Source organism: Equus caballus, chromosome 20 (assembly GCF_041296265.1).
Source record: "Equus caballus isolate H_3958 breed thoroughbred chromosome 20, TB-T2T, whole genome shotgun sequence".
Classification (NCBI taxonomy): Eukaryota; Metazoa; Chordata; class Mammalia; order Perissodactyla; family Equidae; genus Equus; species Equus caballus.
In genome coordinates this window covers 13352223-13380037 of record NC_091703.1, presented here as the reverse complement: position 1 = coordinate 13380037, position 27815 = coordinate 13352223, and the positions used below count along the sequence as shown (strand labels likewise).

At 38.4% G+C, this 27815-nt stretch overlaps 1 protein-coding gene across 10 annotated transcripts in view; it reads right to left on the bottom strand.

Moving 5' to 3' along the window:
* Positions 1-27815, bottom strand: part of HIVEP1 (HIVEP zinc finger 1) — a 135597-nt gene that overhangs the window by 78580 nt on the left and 29202 nt on the right. Inside the window, exon 1 of one of the 10 annotated variants that reach the window (XM_070244088.1) lies at positions 10717-10956. The exons of 8 other annotated variants lie outside the window; for them this stretch is intronic. The gene's annotated coding sequence lies outside the window, so the exon portion shown is untranslated. Of the gene's footprint in view, positions 1-10716; positions 10957-27815 lie in introns of those variants that run through there. One more of the 10 variants, XM_070244087.1, reaches the window with a different exon arrangement.

The following is a 27815-nucleotide window of genomic DNA, read 5'->3' as shown; positions in this document are numbered from 1 at the left end:
CCCAGAAAAGAGGAGAACCAGATAAGAGAGTACAGAATCTGTGAACAAGCCCCTCAAATCCTTGGCTGACTCTTGAATTGCTTGTTTAGGGGGTAAGACTTCAGGAACCTGAGGGAAAGCAAGCCAAAGGCAGGATGAAGGAACTGAGAAAAGTATCAGCAGCTATCAATATTGGTACAGGGGACACAGAATTTGGAATCCAAGTCCTGCCACAATAGAGGGGCTAGGAAAACATCTTGGACTTAACACTGAAATCTCAGAAGGCCATGCCTTAGGATTAACATCACAGCCTTGACTCAGAGCAAATCAAACAGACCTACTCTGAAAAGCCTAAAATCAAGCCTACACAAATTTCAAAAGATGACATTAATTTAACTGTCTGCTAGAACAAAATTCAATAATCTTCATATGAAGATGACAGCATCCAGAGCCTCCAAAACATGTCAACTACATTGTTCTCTATACAATAAAATAATCACCAGGCATGTGAATCATGAAATTGTGACATATAGAGAGAGAAAGCAGGAAAAAAAAATTTGACCTACAAATGGCAAAGACGTAATTAGCAGACAAGGAATTTAAACTAACTATAATATATGGTAAATAATTTACCAAAAAAAGAGATGGATATATAAAGGATGGAGAGTTGAAGAATTTCAGAAGAGATATAGAAACTCTATAAAGAATGGAAATAATATAACAGAAAAATACAATACCTGAAATAAAAATTCACCAGATAGTACTAACAGCCCATGAAACACTACAGAAGAAAAGATTAGTGAACCTGAAGACAAGTCAATAGAAAGAGAGGAGAGAATACTGGGAAGAATAGCTGAAGAAATAATGGTGGAATTCTTCCCAGATTTGACTAAAAACATCAACCTACAGATCCAAGAAGCTCAGTGAACTCCAAAGAGGATGAATACAAGGAAACTACACACAGACATGTTGTAGTGAAACTGTAGAATATTGGGGAGGTGAGGGTGGTATCAGATTTTTCAAGTGCTGAAGAAAAGAAAATGTAAAACTAGAATTTTATATCTAGCAAAATTATCCTTCAAAAATGAAATCAAATAAAGATACGTTCAGATAATAAAAGCTGAGAAAGTTTATCACCAATATTATGAGCAATGCTAAAAGTAGTGACAAACGCTAGAGGAAAATGATAACAAATAAAAATATGTATCTATAGTAGGCGCCAGTAAACTATGGCCTATCCAGCCCACAGTCTGTTTTTGTAAGGCCTGTGCTTTATATTTAATGTTAAAAAAAAGAACAAGAAGAATATGTGATGGAGATTGTATAAGACTGAAAAGCCTAAAATATTTACTACCCGGCCCTTTTCCAAAAAGAATTTGCAAACTCTTGATTTATAAGAAGGAAGAAGGGAAGGGAAGGAGGCAAGGAGGGGGAAAGACAGGCCAAATAAAAAAGATTACATTTTTCTTTTCTTCAATTCTTTAAGACAAGTGACTGTGCAAAGTAAAAAAAAGTGTATTATAGCGTTTATAATATATGTACAAAATAGTAACATAGAGCAAAAACATTTGCTCATCTAAAAATGCCCCCAAGCCCATCATCCCTAAATAATGAACTCACACAACTCTGAATCTTAGTATCTTTAAACTATTTTGTAATATTTCAAATAAGTCTTAAAAGAGGAGATAGAAATGGGTTTTTTGGGGTTTCTTTTTTCCTGAGGAAGATTAGCTCTGAGCTAATATCCATTGCCAATACTCCTCTTTTTTTGCTTGAGGAAGATTAGCCCTGAGCTAACATCTATGACAATCTTCCTCCACTTTTTATGTGAGTTGCCGCCACAGCATAGCTGACAAGTTGTATAGGTCCATGCCCTGGGATCTGAACCAAGGCTGCTGAAGTGGACTGCAAGAACTTAACCACTAAGCCATGGCCCCTAGAAACGATTATTTTTTAAAAAATAAAAAACTGTAATAGATGGTTTCCTCCCAATCTATTCTCCAGTACACATTACAAATGGCAAGCACATTATCAGCTATGTACATCTTTTGAAAAACTCAAAGCACTCTCTTTTTAAAAGATTTTTTAAATAAATTACTAATTAGTTCTCTTCCATTCTATTAAATATTAGTAAAGTCTGAGAGTTGATGTAAATTCCAGGGGAAGTGAAAAGGCTTCTGTGAGGAAATAAGATGTAGAAAGACACAAAGCAGGAATAAGCATACAGTATATGGGACGCAGGGAGTAGGTGTTGCAGGGCAGAAAGTAAACATTCAGGGTGAGAGGAGGATGTGGTGAGAAGTTGGCACATCAAGAAAGTAATCAGAGCCTAAAATGATACGGAAGGTTCACGTTTAGATGGCTCGACCAATGACGGGACCAGTCTACGCGTCATTCAAGCAGACGATCCGCTTTCCCCGCCATCTCTCCACACCTCGCACGTTTACAGATATGAAACAGTAAGCATGCTACTAACATTTGGGAATCAATTCATCACTTACTAAATGAACAAATAAAGAAAGAACCAAAAATGGTCTATGAGGGATGGGAAGTCCCTTTGTAGAGATGATAATGAATTTGGAACATGAGACCAAGGGGATGGGGGCTTATTCCAAGTGAGACGCTTCAAAGGGAAGCTGAAACAGAATACTACTGACTGGTTGGCCTGACACACAGACTTGGAATTAAGAGTCTAGACTTCTTACATTTTAATAGATTCTGGTTTGTGGCTTCTCTACTTCTCCCTAGTCTTCTCCAATCATGTTTGGTCACTAGAGAAAACAAAGTACTTGCTCTCATACTATTTCAAATGCATATTCTGTAAATACTATTATGAGTGAGAAAATAAAAAATCAGCAATAAGCTGACAAAGACACTAACCAGATGGGTGTGAATAAAAGGTAACCTAAAATCATGTGAGAGGTTAGAGCAGAGCCAAATTTTATCAGTGATCAGTTCACTAGCAGATGTTTTCCTACTGGTACAGCTTTTGCTTTCGATCTAAGCTTATAACTGCAGGGATTTGGGCAATGACATTTTTTTTTTCTGAGGTTTAGATCAGTATATATTATGTAATTCAACTTTTGTAGACATGTGTGTATATTTTAAAAGATGATGCCATGTCTGCATAAACATTTCTGGATAAAGTGACAAGAAATTAATGTGGGTGGTTACCTCTGAGTATGAGGATAAAGAGTAGGGGCAGGAAAAGGGAAAAATACTAATTTTTTCATTGTATATGCCTCTGTACTGGTTGATTTTTTTAAAAATTAAGTGCATCTATTACTTATATTGAACAAGATGCATTGCTTCCTCATTCAAATATATATGTATGCATAAATATGGGTAGCCAAATCAAAAACAAAACTTGAATGCCTCAATTCTCTAAAAGTACATAAGTACTTATTTGCTTATATGCTTAAAAAATACATATAATACATACATGTGTATGTATATATGTACACATATATATCTGTACACATATATGTACACGTATGAATATATGCATACTCTCAGCTTCTCTTCTCAGTATTCTCACTTAAACTCTATATTATTCCATGTTTTCAAATCATTTGATGCCTGCTTCCCAACTTGCAAACTGAGGAAACTTTAACATTTACCGATTGGCAATAATACCATCATAAAGATTGCAATACACTATTCTTTACGTTTTATCCAATTCAAAGTGTTAGTCAAAATACTCAGAGATCAATTAAGAAGCCTGTTTTTTGCCTGAAAATCGCCAATTTGCATCTCTTCCAAAGGGTAATTCCCTCACCAGCAAGAATCAGAAGGTAAAAGGATATGAAAAATTATAAGTAGGTGGTGGAGGGGAGGGAAACAAGGTGAAAACAGACAAGGTCTAACAGTTTTAGTCATCAACTACAGATATGATCTTTCTGGGGGAATTACCGTCCAAATAAACCAAAACACCCTCACATTCTGTAGCTCACCTAGACTAAGTTAGGGGCTGTTGACATGTCTTCCTGAGAACCTAACCCCTCACACCCTGTCCCCACCACAGCCGGCATCTCACTGTACTGTGAGTGAGGGCTGCTTCAAGGTCTGATGGTTCACTAGCCAGCAGGCCCACAAGGGCGGAGAGCTGGCAGGTGCTAACCTCCACCGAGTCCTAGCACAGCGCTGGATACACAGCAGGGAACTGTCCAATAATCTCGACACTGGCCTCAGACAAACACCACAAACCCTAACCATTCTGTACCATACAAGGCTACTCAACAAAAGCAGAGAAGAGTTAAAATTTAATAACCATAAGAAAAATATACCTTAAGAAAAATCCAAACTCAAAGTTTAAATTAACTACACCTTTTAAGCAATCCTTATTAGCTTTTCTATGCTATAAGTGAATAAATAGCCTAAAGTAACTTTCCAGTCAAAACTCACACAAAGAAAAGTTCCCCCAAAACAAGAATTTGTATGAGAAAAGTTCCCATAGTTTCACAGAGATAAACAGTAATAGATGAAAATATACAGCAGATAACTACTTCCAGTGACACAATTTTTAAATGTAAAAGATATTAACTACTGAGTGATTAACTACTGAGTTGACTAGAAATAGAAAACGGTAAAGAAGTGCAGAAATGTGCAGGCACTCAACTGTGCAGTCCACAACATTAATGGTCAATCATGAACTCACAAGGTAGCTTTTTATTACCAGCCAATACACTCAGAGAGAAATTCCATAAACTGCTCTTCCAATGACTAACACTTATAAAACACACCATTGAATCTGCTGATTAAATGACATTAAATAATATTTCAGGAAAATAAATTATTTGGGGACCATTCACATTACTGTTTGAGGCTATTAGCTTAAATAACGGTTCATACAATCGTGTATACTTGTGCATGCACAATGTGTAGTATAATGGACGTGTGTGTGTGTACAATATAGTGTGTGTGTATATATATATATAAAACCTTGTTTGAAATATGCCCCCCATGCCATTATATGTATGCCCGCATATATCTTCCATTTATTTGTCTTCACTGTTACCTAGTAATAAAACTCATAGAGGATAATGATAGTATTGGGCCCTTAGTACACATAAGTGGTTCTGAACAAACAGTTATTTATGACACATTTTACAATGCATAAAATTTGCAACCTAAATGTTTATAATCCGATCACTAAAAAAACTCACATGCTTTAGGCAACCATCACACCGGAAACAATGAGCAAATGCCATTGTTTTTACAAAGGAAGTACTTGGCTGACTCCCACACTTGCAAGGACTCTGGCCAAAAATAACAGTAATAGGCTTGCAACTTCATATGTATGGATCCGATCTAGTCAAGCCAAAAATAGCTTTCTGGTCATTTATCAGCTGTTGTCATTCCCTTGAGAGGCTAACTGCATCATACAGACCAAGTTAGGCAAATTATGGTGAAAACACTAAAATACAACTGAAGAAAACTTTAAGCTCTTTTCGGTTATAATATTGTAGCACATGAGAGAGAAACATGATGCAATTATTCTGCATAGCCAATAAGGTTAACTATTTCTTAAACTCCCTAAATTGTGTTAAATAATCCAGCAAAACAGAACTGACACACACATGTTTCTTGAAACTGATGGAGACACCACAAGTTGCCAGTTCTAACCCAGCATTAGCATCCCCCCTCCCGAACGAGTGACACTGCCTTTAGGGATGCTCACGACACACAGCGTGCCTTCCCTGCCGTCCCCCCCACTGCATCACATTCATTCTCCTGGGGAGACCTGCCTTATCCTCCTTTGGATCCCTTTTAGGGAAAAACCTATCAATAATAGACAAAATATAAGTGTTTACTATGTGCTGGGCACAGTTCCAAGGACTTCACATGTACTAACTCCTTTAATCCTCACCAAGCACCCACCTAGGAGGAAGGAAATGCCTGTGATCTACATTTCATGCAGGAGCAAACTGTGGCAACATGGAAGCTGATAGAGCTCAGAAAGAGAAGTGCCAGGTCTGAACCCAGGCAGACTGCCTCCAGAATGTGAACTTCTGACCACTACAAGATACTGCTCCTCTGCATTACTTCTGCACATTAGAAGGGTGTCCTGCCTGAGCTGGCCATTCCTCATCTTTCATGTTTGAGCTTGAAGATCACAGAAATGAAGCCCTTTCCTGATCCCCAACTGAGGCCATCACAGTGTGCACAAACAGTACCCTAGCTCTTGTTGCGTTAAGTGCATGTGCATGGACGTACCACAGTGTGCACAAACAGTACCCTAGCTCCTCTTGTGTTAAGTGCGTGTGCATGGACGTACCACAGTGTGCACAAACAGTACCCTAGCTCCTCTTGTGTTAAGTGCGTGTGCATGGACGTACCACAGTGTGCACAAACAGTACCCTAGCTCCTCTTGTGTTAAGTGCATGGGCATGGACGTACCACAGTGTGCACAAACAGTACCCTAGCTCCTCTTGTGTTAAGTGCATGTGCATGGACGTATGTATACGAGGTTGCTTCTTTCATGCTTGTATCACCTGTAAAATCACAAACTCCATGATCAAGGTCTATCATAGTCACTCTATTACCCTGACCCCATATTTATAGACACTGCACCAATTTTTCATGACCACGCTTAAAGTCCAACTCTCAGAAACTTCTCCTAATAAATCCAGAAAAGCAACAGTTTCTTACCTTCCTCTACGTCCCACAGAACTTATCTATCCCACATTATTGTATATAATAAGTATCTATTTAATTGTATCCCACTTACCCACTATTTGCGATCTCATTTATCCCTTAAATTCTTTATTACGTGTAAATCTCTTTTCCATCTCTGAGATTTTAAGACTTGAAGATAGGAAAGCCAATCCTACAGCACACGCACAACCCTGGAAACACAGCGTGTGTTCAAACGTGGCTGAATTCATGTCTGTCACAGCGAAGGGACAGAGTAAAAATGTCTCGAATGCTTCACTAAGGCCCACAGGGAAGATGACTCAGGATGGAAAATCGAGTTGAAAAAGTCCTTTCCCAGAGGAAAATAACTGATCAATAGCACTGGAGTGGGGACGTGGAGGAACGAGGGAGGAAACCTCCACGAAGCTGTCAGGAAAGGCGGCCTCTCTCTCCTCTTTCCCTTCCGTCATCCCTGACGCTAGACCTAAGGACCGACAGTCCTCAGTTCTGGCTCAAAAATGAATTCCATTTCATGATGGTAGAAATCACTGACACAGTCAGATACACACAATTTCAACAACATAATTCTGTGGAAAAAAAGGTTTTTATCATCACTGCTGAGGTAACTGGCATTACAATCTTGTAATACTAGCATCTAAGTTACAATTATAACTTTTAGTAATTTTACCCACTATCGTTAACAAAAGATCATGAAGTTACGCTTATGATGATCTTACTAAAACAGCCCCAGAAAACAGCCTGTTGAGGTTGTTTGCTGCAGAAAGACAGAAAATTTCCGTTGAAGTTTCCCTGAATGCTGTGCCACAGAAAGGGTCTGGAATGCTCCGTCTTTGCCATTTGTTAAAATTACGGCATACACTGCCCCCACTATAGGAATGCTCTGCTTTAGGGGATCTCTAAACCAATCTCCTGCAGGACAGGAACCCAGGAAAGAGGAGGTTATGTACCGAAGCATGCCACTTGCCAAAATTGAGACCCATCATCTCTCAAGATCACATCTAATCTGGAAAGCAAGGCAAATCACTCAAGTTTTAAACATGCAGTCACTTGGCAGTCACAGACTTAAGACCCATGGTTTGCAATATTCATGAAGGTCTGGGACGTGCAGTAAATTTCACTGAGAAACACATGAATTCTGCGCACTGCCAAGCCGGCACACGGAGTACTCACATGGGTGGCAGGTCAGTGTTGCAGACTACCCTGTGTCCACTTCTCAAAATTTCATTGCTCTTTATTCTTTGTTGTCAAGAGTGTAATACTTCAGCAAACCCTAAGCCCTCTGATTCTCCCTCCAGAAACCTCTCCAACTATCCGCCTCCACCACCTTGTCCAAGGCCTCCCCTCTCACCCAGACATCCGCCAGGTCTCTGCGCCAGCCCCCGCATCTACTGGCCTCCCCCTCTATCCAACCCACACTGTGTGCAGCCAAATCCGCCACAAAAGCCAGCCTCCTCCCTCAGATTATTCTCTTAGAGCATCTTGGTCTTTGCCATCAATGTCCTCAACACACGCTGTAATTACATTATGTTTCCTTACTTGATAACTGTCTTTATATCTCTAGTAGTGGTTTATAGCCAGGGGTGATTCTGCCCCCCAAAGGGCACCTGGCAATGTCTGAAGACATTTTTGGTTGTTGCAATTGAGGGGGAGGGGCTGCAGTTGGCACGTAGTGGGCAGAGGCCAGGGAGGCTGCTAAACATCCTACGACACACAGGACGGCCCCCACAACAAAGAACCATCCAGGCCAGAACGTCATTAGCGCTGAGGCTGAGAAAACCTGCTGTAAACTGATAAAAATTTGAATGGATGTCTGAAAAAGGGTTCAATATTACTTTAAGCATATCCTTTACTCCTCTTTTATTCTACTAATTGTTAACACAAAGCAATAAAACATAATTTGGATTACTATCTTATATTTTAACACTATAAATAATAATACATGCTAGCAATAACTACCACCACGGGGGTGGGGGGAGCAGCCTTCACATTAGCACTAAAATTAAAGTACTCACATGTATTCATCATTAAGTACCTAAGAAAAAACTGAGGCACAAAGAGGTGTAACTTCTCCTGGGTCACTCAGCTAAGATGTGAAAGCTGAGATTCCATCCCAGGATACCTGATTAGAAAGCTTTTCCCACTACGCCAGACCATAGTTTTTACATGCAAGAAACAATAAAGTGTGGTGGTTAAAAACTTCTATGGGTTCAAATCCTGGTCCATGCCTTCTTATCTCTATGACATTGGACAAGTTACTTTATCTTCTAAACCTCAGTTTCTTCACCTGTAAAATGGGTAAGAAAACAGCACCCACCTCACAAAGTTGTGTGAGATTCATAAAAGGCAACAAGAGTAAATGTTTAGAATAGTAGTTAGCTTGTACTTGACGCTCATTAAAATTTATCTCTTATCATCTAACAAATATGCAAATATTTTACATCTCTAGACCTTTGACTTGCATGAGTAATCAAGAAAACTAATTTTGGTTTCCTTGTTGAATAGGTATACTTTAGAATTAATTCAAAAATTAAGAAAAATAATGAAAATGTCGACTTCATCAATATCTGTACCTAATAACTCATAAACTTTTACACCTATAAGTACTATATTAAAAAAGTAAAGAAATTTATTCTTAATACACAATATTCCAAACACAAAAGAAACAGAAGTTTTCAGTAAGCCAAATAAGGTTATCATTTAAGGAATAGTTTTATATATATATATTCTCCAAAAAATATTTATTGAACAATTTCTGAAACAGCTTAGCTTGAAGTAATACTTTCCAAGTAAATTCTGTAAAAAATTTGTACACTTTATAAATCTTTTCAGTGGTACTATGTACCACAATGTATGACACTATATCTAGATATTACAATAACACTATCTTTATTTAAAAAAAAAAGACCACTTGGGGCTGGCCCCGTGGCCGAGTGGTTAAGTTCGCGCGCTCCGCTGCAGGCGGCCCAGTGTTTCGTTGGTTCGAATCCTGGGCGCGGACATGGCACCGCTCATCAAGCCACACTGAGGCAGCGTCCCACATACCACAACTAGAAGAATCCACAACGAAGAATATACAACTATGTACCGGGGGGTGTTGGGGAGAAAAAGGAAATAATAAAATCTTAAAAAAAAAAAAAAGACCACTTGGTTTGGCATTTCTTTCATGGGTTACAGTAGGCAACTAGTTATCATTCCTAAAATAAGTTGTAATATGCGTTACACAATGACTGTAATAGCCTTACAATGTATTCTTCACCTAAACCATTTCTGACTCAACCACTACAAAACACTATTAACACTCAGCTCTCCTTCAGATTTCATCAGAAAACTGAGAAGTCAAATAAGTTTCCTTATATTTAGTAAATTTAACACATTGTATGATTTCCTCAAGAGAAACATATTTTTACTTAGAAATATTTTAAACAGTAGCTCAGAGTTTAAGTTAAAATTCCCAATCATATTTGTTTTTAAACAAAGACGTTGTCCACAATATCCACGAGAAAAGAAAAGACTAATACAATCATCATATCCAATTTACCACTTAGCCAAGAAAACAAAAAAGCCACAAAACGAGCATACTCACTATCACAAACTCACATACACATAGACAAACTCACTATCAACAATTTTCTATTTGATATGAAACTATTCCCAATAAAATATATTAACAGCAATGACAAAATTCCTAAAATTCATCTCTTAAGATATGCATATTTATCTCAAAACAAATGACTGATTTTCTTCTATCTGTTATGTAGAAAAATTCTTACAACTTACGTTGTTTCATTTTTCTTGTATTGTCTAGCTACACTGCTCTATAACATCCGTATATTAATGATTCCAGGTTAGTAACACATTCATTTCTGGTTACGGTTTAACCTACCATATTAGATTTTTCTGAGTGTATTATTCCCATCATAATTTATTTGACTTGCTGTTTAGGTCATTTATCTATATGCAAACACGCCAATTGAAGTTAGTTTCTTATTATAACAAGGGTGTACATTTGGTTTAATATGTTTAAACTCTTTTAATCAAATCTCGAGTGTACAAAATCATATGAAGGGTGGGAATACATACAACGTTACAGTCCTTTCACTTCACACAGAGAATCCACAGGCACTTCCACAAACATGTCTGTCACACCCAGGGGTATCTGCACAGTCACGTTACCAGCCATGACAGGTCAGCCAGCCCCCATTATCTGTGCCGCCGTGGCACACCTGAGGCTCCCTGCCCCTTCACATCACATTCTGGAGCAGCTCTAAGACAGACTCGCTCTCACAAGCTGCGGTCCTAGGAGTCCTCCCCCACTACCTCTCCATGGCAACCGCAGCTACAGAAAAGCCAGTCCACCTCTTACGCAAATGAAAAGAGGCCACAAATGTCAGCAGTCACAACATCCCCCTTTTCCCTCCCTCCTTAATTTCCTTCTTAAAGTAACAGTAGTGCATTCTTCTTCTTTTGCATTTTAGAACACCTTCTGCTGATTAGTGGTTGGGAGAGCAACTTAGGAAAATCAGAGTTAAAAATCCATCTGTATGACCACTTACATAACGTGACTGAGAATCCAAGGATGATTATGATTTGCTGAGTTTCATTTACCAAGCCAGTATATCTCAGCAGGTCCCCTCTGTATCTGGGCATTTTAGTATTTGAGAAAAGAAGGCTTTAAGATATTAACTATCCCACAATTTGGCTCTCTTAGAGAGAGAGAGAGAAGCTATCCATTACGATTAACAAGAAACACTCAGCACTCAATATGCAGTGTTTCTTTTGCAAGTTCCTATCTATTTAGAAAAGTCAGGGTTATTTTTTTACTTTTTGAACCAAATAGGCAATTATCCTAATAATCCTACAAGAGGAAAAAGCTGAACAGATTATCCTTCAACTGTTAGGCTTAGTTTGTATTGCAATTGTTTGAACAGCTTCCTTTCCTAAATATATTTTAGAGAAACAAACATAACAGCTAGTTTACACTTCATTTGGCTACAGAGATTGGAGAGCAGAAGTAATCTCCATCTATTCAACCATGACTAACAACGACTGATAAATTTAAAAGTGCCATATTTAAAAATATATGTTTTAATCCAAGGCATATACCAAAATATCAAATTATGTCTATTTTTATCCAACATGTGACTGTCTAATAATAAGAATTCCAACTGAAATAGCATGAAGCAAGCTCAACCAGCCCTGCCCAGTTCCAAGAAGATTCCCAAAGGCGAAGCTCAGGAAGAGGTATGGGTCCACAGCAGAAGGGCAGTCAGGGGATTCCGGGCAACGCCTGAAGGCTGGAAACAGCGCACAGCAAGCGAGGTGAACCATGGGGAGGGATTCAGCCTTTCTGAAGTTCCCGTATAAACCAGGCGGCAGAGAGAAGGATGTGGCTGGAGAAGGAGACAAGATGATGAAGGACTTAGTGCCGCGAAAAAGATCTAAGCCTTGATGCGGAGGTCTCTGGTTAGAGTATAGCATTTCAGACAACACAATGACACGACCAGATCAAAAACTGCTCAAATTATTAATTGCTTTTGCTTCTAAATGTTTAATGCAAATTCCCTCCCCTGCAAAAAAGAAGTGTGGGATAAGAAAGTAGGAATGTTTATATGTCTCAAAATTACACAGGTATTAACCACACAGAGCAAGCAAACTACTTTTTAAAAAGGTGCTAGGTGAAATTTTCTTTTCCAAAGCTTAACAGGTCAACCCAGTGTGACCCAGATCATGAGACTTGTGCCAAGCCACCGCCATTACAGACGTGTATGCACCCGGGCTGCCTGCCCAACGGCAGGAGCCACACCTACAAAACCTGGAAAAATCTATCTCCATTCCAGAACTTACTATCCCAAAGTAAGTTCTTTGTTCAGGTTATCTGTCTTCCAGGCTAGACTGGAAGAGCCATATTTTATTCATTTTTATATCCCTAACATCTAACACTATATTTGCTCCGTGAGAAATGCCCCAAAATATTGTGAATAAACACTCTCTAGGTTCCTCTCTCAGCTATTAAGAATGATGATTCTAGGATTTTATTTAAGAATCAACTTCAAAAGAGCCAGCCAACTTTGGAGTAGGCCTAAGATGAAATTTACATCATCAATTGCTTTCTTTAACCTTCTTTTCACTATTCCTGTTTCTCTAAACACATGACTGGATGAATGCTATTTTCAAAAAAACCAAAATTTTCAGAATTACTATTAAGCACTTTAAAAATGCAGTAAGTGTAAATTTTACACAAATTTTCCAAATCATTGGCAATACATATGACAACTGGCAAATGCTCCCAGATCAAAGCCCCTCACATTACAGCAGCATTTTGGTTTTACAATGCTCTTCTTTTTAGAATCCACACATACAGCTTACAGATTCTGTGAAAAGGGGTAAAGGAAAACATCCAGACCTCTCAAAGACGGTGAGGCCTTTTTAAAAATAGATACGACAGCTATCAGAATAAATCTGATTATCCGGATTCCTTTCTTCCCACGTTAAAGAGACATGACAGTTCAACATGCTGGCTTCAGGGACTTATTAACTCAATCTAATATTCTTCACATTTTACAATTACTGTATGATTATTGATTTCTAAGGGGAATTCTGAAGAAATACCAACTCCCTTCCCATCCTCCAAAGAATAATTAAATCTTATAGTCACCATTCAAATCTATTTAGAACGGAAAATTGAGATCACCTCTTAAAGTCCCTTTAGCCTGATGGTAGGATGTGCAACCAACATCAAGACTGTGTTCCAGACAACAGTCTCATGTGCAAAACTCTCAGAATGAGGCAAGGACGAGCACGAGGTTTGCTGTGAACTATAGGACTCCCGACCACTTCAACTGTGAGGACCTATTTTTGACAAAAAACTATGTAGTCCTCCTGGTGACAGTAGTTATAATTTTACTATTTGTTGATTTAGGAAGCATATCAGTGATAAAAAATATACATAAAAGCAATACATTAAATGAATCTGTATTTCATTACAATAGCATCTACATTCCTTGATCTATTTCAAATACAGTAGCATCAAAATATATTAAGTGATTGCAAGATCATCACCACATTGGGTTTATCTCAGGAATGGAAGGGCAGCTTGACACCAGAAAATCCATTCCTGTAATGCACTATATAGATATATTAAGGAAAAATATCACCATACAAGCCACAACAGAGTGATAAAAATTCCATACTCATTCCCAGCAAAACACTCAGAAAGTTCTAGTTAGAAGATAATTTCTGAAACTACATAAAGAATGTCCACGAGAAGCTAACTACAATCACTGTATTTAACCATGGACTATTGGAAGCGTTCCCATGAAAGTCAGAATTTTACCGAGAGACTATTTAATACTTTACTAGAGGATCTGGACAAGTCAATAAAATAAGAAAAAATTTTTTAAAGAGTTACGAAAATTGTAAAGGAAAAAACAAAACCATTTATTTGCAGATGATATGATTATTTAGTTTAAAAAATCAAAGAAAATTAACTGAATTAATAAGAATGAATAAGAATTCAGTCATGTGGTGATATATAAAACCAACTTAGAAAAATCAATAGTTTTAACATACCTCCAAATGTACTACAAACAAAACCAAAAATAGTATATATAGAGAGAAGGCAAATGTGGCAGGATGTTAATAGCTATGAATTTAAGTGAAGGAAACATGGGTATTAATTATATTAATCTTATTACTTTTTTTAAGAGGCTTTTTTAAATTTTATTTTCTTTGCAGGGGAAGATTTGTCCTTTGCTAAGACCTGTTGCCAATCTTCCTCCTTTTCTCCCCTCCAAAGCCCCAGTACAGAGTTGAGTATAGTACTAAGTCTTTCTAGTTCTTCTATGTGAGCCGCCGCCACAGCAGGGGTACTGACAGACGAGTGGGGTTGTTCCACGCCCAGGAACTGAACCCGGGCCACCAAAGTCGAGCGTGCCAAATTTTAATCACTAGGCCATCAGGACCGGCTCTTAATCTTATTAAAGAATATCACACTCCTTCAGTCTAAGGCTCCACACAACATGGTAAATAAATTCCAGACCTTTCCTTCCTCTTCAAATCCTCTCACGTTGCTGTTACCCCACTAGCAGTTTATTTATCCTATTTTACCTCCAAATAAGTCTGGGGGCATTTAAACATTTTCTGCTCTGCATTCTCTGGTTCTTTATTAACTAATCCCTTTATATCTCAGCTTTTCTTCCAACTTTTGCAGCAGATCAAGGCGAACTCTAATCTAGATCTCCAGAACCAGTGCCCTGAGCCTTGCTAACCCAATCCATGACTTTCGCTAACTAAATTGCTGAGTGACCAAATGTATAATAAAAAACAAAACACTAACTCATCCTTTCCACGAGTGTTCTACAAAGTACAGTTCCCCTAAATGATGTGCAACGTCCTTCCACGTCTCACTGTATAGAAACAGCACTGGCTTAACAGGACCCTTGTCTTGGGCACATGTTTATCTAAACCATTTTGCTTATTTTGGGCTTAACTTGTTTTGTGAGCAGGTCAAAGCTTTTTAATCCTGGTGATGAAACTACATGCTTCAAAACCACAATGCTTGCTGAAAGAATTCAACTTACACCAATTTGCTAGCTCAGAAAAAATTCCAGCTCAGAAGTCAAATACTCGGCCAAAAGGATTAATGATTTCTTCTCCTCCAGACTGGGTAATTGGTGAGACGAAAACACATAAATAAAGTGTCCGTATTGTCTGCTCTGGTTTGTGGCAGCTCCTCAGATCAAGCACAGAGGTTTTCTATTTTAAACAGAGGCCATGAAAGATGATAAAATTAATGAGAAGGATTTTAATTGAAGAATTCTCTTTTCTTTCCAGTTTAGATCCGTCAAGCACACTGTAACTTTTGATTCGTTAACATTTATTAGAGGTGTAATTCTATAACGATTTATGTATTTACTATTACACTTTCCCATGAGGCAGTAAACGCCACAAGAACAGGAACCTTGTCCATCCTGTTTTGCACTGTAGTTTGACTAAAAGCATGAAAACACTCAATACACACTCATGAAAGTGTGTGTGAAAGTACACCAAACAGAAGCTAACAAACATAACTTTCTTAAAATTACCACAGGATAATTACAAAAATTAGTATTATAATCCTGAATTAGGTTCTCAAATGCTCAGACTTTTTAGTGAACAAGAAGCAAGACATTTTTGATCAAATCATACATGTTAATTAGAAAAGTGCAGACAGAGGTGCTAGGATAATCATTAGATAAAATGGAAACAAACTAACCACACAACAGCAAGGGAATGCGAATTACGGCAAAGTGATATGGTACAATATCACACAGTCCTTTGAAACTGATTTCTACAAGGAATTTTAATGACATTCAGAAATACTAGTGACAGATACTATTAAAGGGGAGGACCACAAAATATATACAATATGATCCCAACTGTGTATCAAAATTTATATATATATAATTATACACTCATATGTATGTGTGTATAAATGTGCATGCATATAATCTAAATAAATAAATCGACATTGGTATCAATCCAATTATTTACACAGTCATCAAATGAGTGAACCAAATATAATACTCCAAAATGCCTCAGATTGGCATCACAATTGACAGATTAAAGTAACTGAACACAGAGCAGACACTTTGTATACGTTGCTGAGGGCTCCTAACCATGAGAGCTTGAAAGCTATTAGGCTTCAAGTCCAGCAGACTCTACTTGAAACGCAGAAAGGGAAGGTAATGCATTTTTTCTGATACTAACAAGTTGTCACTCTTTTTCTATATGGAGAATGATGAAAATGTACATTCTCTTTCTGTTAACCTACTGGGGAGATTCTTTACTGAAAACAAATTACCTTAAATATGGAACAAGCGCTATGCATCAAGACATTCATCATAATAGTATTTATTGTGGAAAAGAACTGGAAGCCCCCATACAAAGGGCTTTCTGTATTTATCTCTTGTGTTCTTATATCCTCACTTGTTTTGTTTTGGGTTTGATAAGGTTGGGAAAGGCAAATCAGTGTTTCTTTTCTCTCCAAACATATCTTGGCTGAAGGAGTACACAACCCCCAACACCCCCCCACCACCACACACACACACGTACACACACACTTTGGTTTCAGTCAAGACATGGAGTCAATTCTGCCCTTACCTAGGGCTATAGAGTCTGAGAACTCTCCACTCCATCTCCCCAGGGCCTTAGACTATTTCCACCGGTCTTTTGCCCCTACGACTGGCAGGTATCTATTTTTATTTCTGTTATAGCCAAACATTTGGGTTAATTTATAATTAAAAATGTTTTCCTTTGGTAACTTTTTTTCCAGAGCTTATAACACATTTTTATGCTGTTTCTCTTATTTTTACCCTTAGTAAACTTTTTCTTCTTATGTGACCAGAAGAAAACCCCACTCTTCTTTTAAACAAACCATCAACTGACATCAAGACATCTCAATTTTTAAAGAGCACCAAGTAAAATGTGGCCGGATATGCCACAGAGCATCCCAACAAAGAACTAGCAAATTAGGAAAAAATAAGAAGAATTTTATATCTTATTTCCTGCAAACCTGCATTCTGAAACACCATGTACTCTGGACACATAGCCTTTCAGACTTTCCCCAAATGGGTCTGTGAATTAAAGCAGCTGGACAGAAAGTCTTCTATCTAGGGAAAAAGTAGTGCTATGAAGTCTAATGGGCACACAGCCCATTTACAGGAACTATACAGCTTTTCCAATAATGAAAATCAAATTATTTCAAAAACTGTGGTGATGAGAATCCCCACCACTCACTCCAAGAAATTATGGTCTGAGCATCTGTTACAAGTTCTCAAAAGGTAACATTTTCTAACCATCTTGGCATGCATTTTTAAATCATAGGAACAACTGTTCCATCAACTAAAATTTCTCGCTAACAAGTAGTTCCCTAGCCTTAATCTGGTGAAATGAGATCTTTGGGTTTCATTCTAGGTTGAGAAAAGAAGGTAAGTTGAGGCAACACCATGCACTGGGAATAGCATGGTTTTGTTTTCACAGAAACTGAGGCTCGATTTCTGGTTCTGCCCCTTCCTAGCTGCCTAATACCAGGCAGGTGACTCTTCACACCTCAGCTTTTTTACCAAAAAAAAAAAAACCCCAAAAAACAAAAAAATTACCCAGTACCATCTGCCTCACAAGATGGTTTTGATTCCTAAAAGAGATAACTGATGTAACATACCAGACACAGAGACTTTCAATATATATTAGCTCTGACTCCCTTCTTCACGAGTACAACATTTTTAAACTGACCAAATAACTTTAAACACGTAAGAGTCACACAAAATTATAACTGTTTCATGTACTATGGGCAGTATATTTAGAACATTAATTTTTTTAAAAAAAGATCTTTAAGAAAGCTAAAATGTATTAATAAAAATCCCCAAATATTATATCACGCTATGCAAAGCTATCCCTAGGTAGCCCTTTAAATATGTATTTGCCTATTCTGGGCGCTTCTGGTAAGATACATTTCATTATTTATACGTGTGTCCTCGTTGGGCAAAACATAATCTAAGGAAAGGAATAAATATCTTCCTAATGTGAACGGATATAGCATGGTTTTATACCCCCAGAAGATATTTCTTTATTCATCCAAAGCTGCGTACAATTAGAAGTTACAGTTTCCAAATACTGCTTTTAACCCAAAGGCATGTTTGCCAAGGTAGCAACAGCTGTGGCCGTCTCCTAGCGCTGTATGGACTAACCGCACACCACGGCATGCCTTACTCATTTGGAAAGTCCCCGCCATAGCGTTTGGACACATTCTGAAACCAGAGAGAACAGTTCCTCCTATAACTCATCTGGGCAAGTTAATATAAAAGAACGATTTTTCAGAAAGCCACAGAGGTTCTCTCCCAAGCCTGCTGACGCATCATTATGGGTAAGCGCAGTTATAGAAAGAGAAGCTAACCTAACATGAAGAAAGAGCACACTGGGTAACAGTTACGAAGGACAACAACAAGAAATAAAAACTTCAATCCCTCTCATAAGGCAATTTTAGAAGCCCCGACTCATGCGCCATCCTTCCCGACAACTTCCTTCCCCAAAGGGAGAGAGAAAAGAGGTGCAGTCCGCACGTTAATGTGTGAAGTGTAACTAGGCTGGTTTCCTTTCCTTCAGAAATATAAAGCATACGTCAGTGTACACATACATACACCCATATTTTACCTATAAATTATATAACGTTTTTATACATATATACACACATATAGTCACATGCTGCTTAATGATGGGGACATGTTCTGAGAAACGCATTATTAGGCGATTTCGTCGTTGTGTGACATCAGAGTGCGCTCACACAAACCTAGATGGTCTAGCCTACTACACACCTAGGCTGGATGGTACTCATCTTATGGGACCACTGCTGTATACACGGTCCGTCATTGACGGAAACGCCGTTGTGCGGTGGCTGACTGTATACACACAGTAAAGACAAAAATGGAAGAATAAATCTAATATTTTTAAATGATTATTTATTGAAGGGGGAGGACAGAGATAGAAGCTGGACATCTTTGACAATACCCTGTTTTCTAGATTACACTTCGGAACCGTATGCATATTTTACATAATTACAGAATAAAAATTTCAAATAAAATCATTCCTAAAAATCAAAAATTAAACGTGACAAATGAATTCACTATGTACTGAGTCGTAGCATAATCAGATAGGAACAAATGACATTGAAACACAGTACTTCAGCTACACATCCCTACTGCTACATATCCTAAGAACAAAAGAAAATGCAAAAAAATGTTGATGGTGGTGTTGGCATTATTATTCCGAACCTGTTGTGTGTATATCGGGGAATAAAGCAAATAAGTAATTCTATCACTCCAAGAGTCCTTGAGAATAAGGTCTCTCATTGTGAGGGAAAGGAGATACAGATACAAGATCAAGAGGTTAAGTAAAAACTCTATAGTCCTGATTTTTGTCTCAAAATATATATGTGTATTTGTACATATGCATACACACACAGAGGGTCTATTGGACAGGCCTAGAAACAATGGCCAGCCCAGCAGCAATGAACACACTAGCACCCAGACTGGCTCCCAGATACTGCATCCCCCACCATGTCTGGGCTTCATCAACAGAGCATTTCAATTGGTAGAGACCAAGAGCAAGAGCAGAGGTGACTGAGGAAAAGGCTGAGCCAAGACTTGAAAAAAGGAAGGACCAGTCTGTTCAGATGAAGTACATGGTCCTGCCCACCAGGGGGTGCAGGTGAGGGCACCTGCCGAGAGGCTGGCTGGAGGGGGAGGAACAGAGGACAGCCTGGCTGCCAGGATAAGCAGCTTACTCTGAAAGGAGAAGAAAGCATTTTCTGATTTTTGAGGGGAGGGAGGAGGGAAACAGATTAGATCCAACGATACTCAGTCCTTCTGCTGGCTCCTTTTATGAATTATGGTACCGAGTCTTTCAATACCCATGGGTGCAGGCATGACCTTTCTCCTTTGCAGATGAGGATGTGAAGGCTTACCTATCACACAAGGAGTAAATGGGAGAAACAAGATTCTAAGCCCCATAGCAGTTTCCTAAGGCAGATGCTCCCCCTGGGCTGGTGGGCTAGACGGCCTGTGTTCAGGGCAGATAATGGTGCCAGCATAAGGACAGCTTAGAGGCCAGAGGCCCAGGCTGAGCTGATCAGAGAGGGGGCTTCGATTTTCTCAGGAGCAACAGCAACAGAGACACTGAACGTGTACTTGACCTAGACGCTACACCAGAGAGCCCAGGACACCCAGCAACAGCCCAGTCACAGGCACTCTCCCAGGGAATACCTGATTCTTCATCCTCATTTTAACATTACAAACCAGCTCATCAAATTCCAACTCTCTTTCTCATTCTAACAATTACATCTAAAAAGGAAGCAAAATTTCACAGAATAAATGTTCCCTCATTACACAATAAAAAGTGCTGAAATCCCACATAGGGCACGCTAGAAAAAGGAAGCTTATTCAATAAAACTACTCAAACTTGCCAGGAAAGTATATACTTATTAGTTAGATATCCACAAACTTAATGTGTTTTTAAATAACCTTGAATTATCTGTAAATCATACTTCCATCTCTTTTCTACACATAAATGATATTGATTACTTGAGAGAGCAGACAAAAGTATCTTCTTTGGATAGTTGTGTTGATTTGTAGACAGAGAACTGGGTGAACCTTATATATGGAAAAGCACTTGTTCGATTCCTAACATTCTAGTCATTTAAAGAGAAGCAATCGATTCAGGCAGAGCAACAGGCATGATGGTCTGAGCACAGCCTTATACACTCCACCAAGCATGGTCACCCCCAAAGCTGCCTGAGGTCAGAGGCCACGTGGCTCCTCCTCCCCAGGGTGACGGTCCACCCATCAGTGAATCTGAGAGAGAGCAAGAAACTGAGTGAGAGAGAGGCGGGCAGGCACAAAGAGAACCCCTCAGGCGGAAGGCTGCTCATGATGAGGGGCATGTGCCAAAATCACCTGTCACTGAAACACAGATGAATTCTGCCATAAGAAATATCACTAATCCCAAACTTCCATACACCAAAAAGATTCCTACATTTTAGCACCTGTTTCAAGGGTGCTCCTATTATCAGATAATCTAAACCCCATAATAAAGGTTATGGTTATAAACGGTTTGGCAGAATCACCCTGCCCACAGACACACATTTTCTGTATTCACCCCTCTGCTCTTCTCCTCTGGATAACCAGGAGTTGGCTATACACTGGAACCCGAAATCTCATAATGCACAGAGATTAGTTATTTTAACATATTCTTTCACCGACATTCTTATTGAAATGCAGTAAGCAGCCAGCGTTCTCAGTAGATACCACATAAACACTTTGAGGCTTGATTTAGGTTTGAATTGAGCAGACTAGTGGTGAGAAAATAATACAAAAATGTTCCTGCGCAGAAAGAACAGCTGCACCATTTTGCTCAAAGGCAAGCCAGTACCTGGGAAGAAAGCATTGCAAAACAAGCCTGTATGCCAGTTTCACAAAGACTCAGGACATTTTTATCAAATAATATTAAGAAAGAGACAAATCTGGTTTTAACTTCTAGAGTTCTTCAACTCAACTGGAAAGATAATAGGAAAAATAAGAATCTGATTTTCAATCTTTATATTGAATTTCAAAAAGGGAGTGTATCCAGGTACCATCAACGACAGATTCACCATGCATGTTTTGAAATATCATGTGAATCACAAATAACATCCTGATTACTGAAAAAAAATGATTTTGGGAGGGATGGTGGGCATTTTCGGTTGGAAGGCTAAGAGATGTTTGTAAAGAGACAGAATATTGAAAATATAAGCCATCTCTTCTAAATACTAAATGATCGTTTAATGTCTGGGTGACAAAGTTCAGAAAAATATGATCATAATCCTTTATTCAAGCAAAACTTCATTCCCTTATTCAAAGGAGTGGAAAAGTGTGGACTCTTGGGCCGCTGGAAGGTGCCGTTTCAGGAACAGTGCTGAGGTGCTGTGCCCACGGCCAGTCAGATGCTCTGCACAGCCCAGCTGCTCCCTTCAGTGGACCCCAAGGTTCCCAGAACTCAGGACTTTTTAAGGGGAACAAATAAGTGTCCAAAAAGGGGTTCCCTCCTTAACAGGGAACCTGGAAAAAGCTTAAAACATCCACAGACACAAAAGCTGGTAAGAGAAGGAGGTTCCAGGCATATCATAACTGCTAAATGGGAACTCCAAGAGTCAAGCAGAGTTCACTAATAAACTCTGAGGGTCTCTAGCCTCATCCCAAAACTATGCAAACTGCGCAAGGACTCAGATTTTAAAAAGCAAGGAGGCGACTGTTTTGAATAGAAGAGTGCAATGAACCCAAAATGGTCTGAAACTCTTTCCTGGTTGGCTTACCGAGAAAATTCAGAGTTTCCCATGACTGCAGGTAACACTTCTTACAAAGGAGAGAGCAGTATATTAAAATGCTTCCTACTTAGTGCATCAACAGGAATGAGGTGGTCTGCTTGGAATGACCTTGAGCTTCATGAAAACGAAAGGAAAAAGCACCCTCGGACAACGCCACCCCAAGAGGGCAAACTGCGCAATAGCAATTAGCAATCTGACAGGGTGGGAAAAAGATGTGTCTGCGTGCAGACGACCTGCAAATGTGACAATGTACCCCAGTAGCTGAGTGACCTGGGACAAGTCACCTGACCTGCCTGGGGCTGTGATGAACCTGCCTCCCCAGGACTGTGAGCACTGAGAGGTGGCAACACATGGGACAGTGCCCAGCACAGGGCCTGGCGTCAGTGAGCACTCAGTACAATGTCACCTTCACTTTCCCCAGGATTCCTTCCAAAAACACTATGTCACCCACTGGCCAACTGTACAACTTCCTGCTTCCCCTGACAATGATCTTGGCACAGAGCCTCCAATCATTTAAAGCGGCATAGTCTCTAAGGTCCTGGGACAGCACTGTACAAGGGTTGTGCTTTACATGGCATGTCCCCAAACTTAAGTTTTATAAAACTTACACATATCTCATAGGCAGTAAGGATTACATGACTTATAAATTATTGTAAAAGTATCGGAATAGCATCTTATGCACTTAAAAGTGTGGCAGAGGTAAGATGAGGCATTTGGGTATGACAGAGCAGAATTCTACTCCCAGTCTCTCCTGCGCCATTTATTTCCTGTGGGGCCTGTGGCTTCTGGCTCCTATATGCCTCAGTTTTCTTCTATCTGAAATGGAGACAACCCAAGTAGCAACATGCTATAGGATATTGTTGGAGGATTAAATGAGGTAATGAGATTAGGACAAGTCCAGAGATACAGTAAGAACTCAATAAATGTTGGCCAATATCCTTAATAATAATATATAAATTACTATTACCAAATAGTTAATCTTTAAACTACCATGCAAGATTAGAATATCAAAGTTTTTGCAAAAACATAAAAAGACTCTTTGAACACAATCTTAGAGTCTATAAAATCTACAAAGGTAATTCAGATACTCAGGACAACCAAGGTAAAATTTTTCTAGTCCCTATATTGCTAAAATTATTAAATCTCTTCTCCCAGTGAATTCTGGGTAATTTAAATTACACGGAATTATTTCATCTCTTCATTCAATGTTTCACAAAAGATACTCAGAATTCTTTTGAAAATCACATTCATTTACAAAAAGAAACTTTTTAAGTATTAAAAATACAAATTAATTGCTGGATTTCAAATTGGTAGAATTTATAAGGCAATTAAAAGTATGACTTCCTGATATTTGTAAATATAATCAATTTTTTTTGGTAATTTTTTTCAGGTGTACATCATTATATTTCTATTTCTATGTAGATTACACCATGTTCCCCGCCCAAAGACTAGTTACAATCCATCACCATACACATATGCCTAACCCATCCCTTTTGTCCTCCTGCCTCCCCTCCTCCCCTCTGGTAACCACCACTCCAATCTCTGTCTCTACATGACTGTTTGTTGTTGTTTTTATCTTCTATTTATGAGTGAGATCATACAGATGAGTGAAATATGGTATTTGACTTTCTGACTTATTTCACTCAGCATAATACCCTCAAGGTCCATCCATGTCGTCACAAATGGCCATATTTCATCACTTTTTATGGCTGAGTAGTATTCCATTGTGTATATATACTACATCTTCTTTACCCATTCATCCCTTGATGGGCACCTAGGTTGCTTTTCTTGGTATTGTGAGTGATGCTGCAATGAACACAGGGGTGCACAGATCTTTATGTATTCATGTTTTCAAGTTCTTTGGATAAATACCCAGCAGTGGAATAGCTGCTATGTACGACAGATCTATTCTTAATTTTTTGAGGAATCTCCACACTGTTTTCCATAGTAGTGGTACCAGTTTGCACGCCCACCAGCAGTGTATGGGAGTTCCCTTTTCTCCACATCCTCTCCAACACTTGCTATTTCCTGTCTTGTTAATGATAGCCATTCTGACAGGAGTGAGGTGATATCTCATTGTAGTTTTGATTTGCATTTCCCTGGTAGTTAGTGACACTGAAAATCTTTTCATGTGCCTACTGGCCATCTGTATATCTTTGGAGAATGTGTTCAGATCTTTTGCCCAATTTTAAATTGGGTTGTTAGTTTTTTTGTTGTTGAGACGTATGAGTTCTTTATATATTTTGGATATTAACCCCTTATCAGATATACAGTTTGCAAATATCTTCTCCCAATCGTTAGGTTGTCTTTTTGTATTATTGATAGTTTCCTTTGCGTGCAGAAGCTTTTGAGTCTTATATAGTCCCATTTGTTTATTTTTTCTTTCATAATCAAATTTTCATTAGGCATGTTTGTGCCACTATAGATGCTATGGAAAGCATTTAACAGGCATGCACTGTTAAAATTATAATGCATTTTTAATAAATGAGGTTTGAGATCTGTTATAAAAAGGTGTTTACATGCTCTGAATACCACTGCTAACAGTCCCTCTAGCATTGGGCATTCATTCAGAATTCTTATTCAGGAAACCAGAAACCTGTTTTCCCTGTCTACCACTCATTGTTTTAAAATAGTGGTCCCCAGAGGGACAGGCCCACCCCCAGCATGCATCGTTTACATGTGTGGGACATTAAAAAAAGAAAACTTTTCACCACGGAAAATTCCGAAAACATAAAGAATTTATAAAATGGTATAACCCCGCATTCTCATTCTCACCCATCTTCAGCAATTATCCTGGCTCCCCACCACCCCTGAGACCCAGCCCTCAGATTATTCTGAAGTAAAACCCTGTGGAATTTTAGTTTGTCACTGGAATGCCACTGGCATTCAGAGGACAGACATCTGAGTTGTTAGAAATCCCATAAAGCCTAAGACAGTCTCTAAATAAAAATTTTAGAAGTGCCACTAATAATCCGGCAAGAGAACACTGGTGAGTGTCTGATTCAATGGGAACTACTTCTGCGCTTGATACTGAAGCAACCATCACTCACCAAGCTACGATAAACCCAGTAAAATGAGAAACACTGTTAATGAGCACTCATGAGCATCATATATCATATGAAATGCCTGCCTAATTAACCAATTTTTTAAGGAAAGAGAATAGCTAAAAATAGTGACTTCAGAATCAAAATTTAGGATATTTAAAGCAAACATTAAGAAATGTTATTTTTTTTAAAAAAAGGATAGTGAAGCCTAACTTACCCTTTTAGAATTTAAAACTCACTAAAAAGCTACTGTCAACAAAATAGTATGGTATTAGCAGAGGAATAAATTAGTAGACCAGGTAAGAGTCAAAGTATATAGGGGAAGTTACTACATGGCAATTCGGTGAGATTCTTCATTTAATAAACCATCCTGGCAGTTTGGCTTTATTTTTGGGAAAAAAATAGGCTCCCTACCTCACAATATATACAAAAATAAGTACAAATGGATTAGAGATCTAAATGCAAGAAATAACACACTATACTGAATTCAAGGCATCATTTATAACACGAACCATTATTTTATATGCCACCGAAAATAAGATGCACTACCAGTTAAACTATGACACACTATTATAAGAAAGAACTTCAGAGATGTGAAAGTGTTAACAAAAAAAACAACTGCATCTTAGAATCAATAAAATATAGTATTTCTATTAAAAATATTAAAAGAAACTTTAAAAGATTTTTATGTTACTGCAGGTTAGAAGAGGAAAAATGTTGATGGAGTTGACTACATAAAAGTTTTTAAATTTTGTATAATAAAAGGGTACCATAAATAGAACTAAAATAGACTGGGAGAAACATTTGTAAATAATATGAGCAGCAAAGTGTTAAGACTCCCAAACAGAAAAAGCACTTCTTCAAATTGATGAGAAAGGGACCAACATCTAAGAAAGTGCGTAAAGGTTTTGAAGAGGCAATACAGAGGACTAATAAACACAGTAAGTACAAATTCAGACAAGACACCACTTATTACTCATAACAATTAACTGAAAGTAAACTGCAGTGATGGTGAGGATAAAGAGAAGAAGGAGGAAGAGGTGCTGCTCCAAACCTTTCATCCAGAAATCTAGCACCACCCATTACAATCTACAGCTGTGGTCCTGCTTTGGCTTAGGAATTGCAATTTGGGGATTCTATGCTATAAAAATAAAAGCAGAAAAAACATCACTAAGCCAAATGTACACACCAAGGATGTTTGCTGCAATAGTCTATGATGGCAAAAATAACAACAAAAACAAAACCAATTAATTTAATCTATCAAAGAAATAAATGAATAAATTAGGTACATTCATATCTTAGATTATATAACTAATTAAGCTATGAATTAAGATCTATATGTGATGAGCTGAAGGATGTCCACATCAAACTATTAAGTGGAAAAAAAAGCAAGCTAGAATGTAAGATGTATATGTATATAACATATATATATAGAGGATGTGTGTGTATTTATATATATAGTATATAATATCCCATCATTTTGGTCAAAAAATAAAAAATGAGTGGGGCTGCCTCACGTGCTCCACTTCAGTGGCCCGGGGTTCACTGGTTCAGATCCTGGACGTGGACGTACACACCCCTTGTCAAGCCACGCTGTGGCGGCATCCCACATACAAAATAGAGGGAGATGGGCACAGACGCTAGCTCAAGGACAATATTCCTCAGCAAAAAAGAGAAAGATCAGCAGCAGATATTAGCTCAGGGCTAGTCTTCCTCAAAAAAATTAATTAATTAATTAAAAATAAAAAATTAGCAAACCTCTCTTTGTGTTATTTATTTCTAAAAACAGAAAGATGTAGAAGGAGATACAGCAAGATGTTAATAGCTCAAAATGGAAAAAAACAGCCAGCCAGCCAGACCAGTCTACAGATCCACAGCCCATCAATTAGACCCTTTCTCTGAATAGGTGAAGTTAGAATTCCTTTTCTGCCTCTAAAGAAGGTTATATGGTGCCAACCTTCCCCAAGTCCGAGCCCCCAGGTCTGAGAGACCACTCTGCTTCTGGTAGTTATACGTTTCCTAAATCTTGGGCTAGAGTTGCGTTTCTCATGTACGAAATGAGAAAACTGTGCGACACGACCCGTTTCAACATTCTATTCTACCTATTTTTGCAAAACTGCAAGAGAAGTGTTAGAAACTCTAATTGATTACGATTTATTATTCAGTAAAACAAAAACTTTATGACAAAATAGACAAAAATCACAATTCTGCTTCCTTTCTCCTTCTAAATACAACTGCAAAGA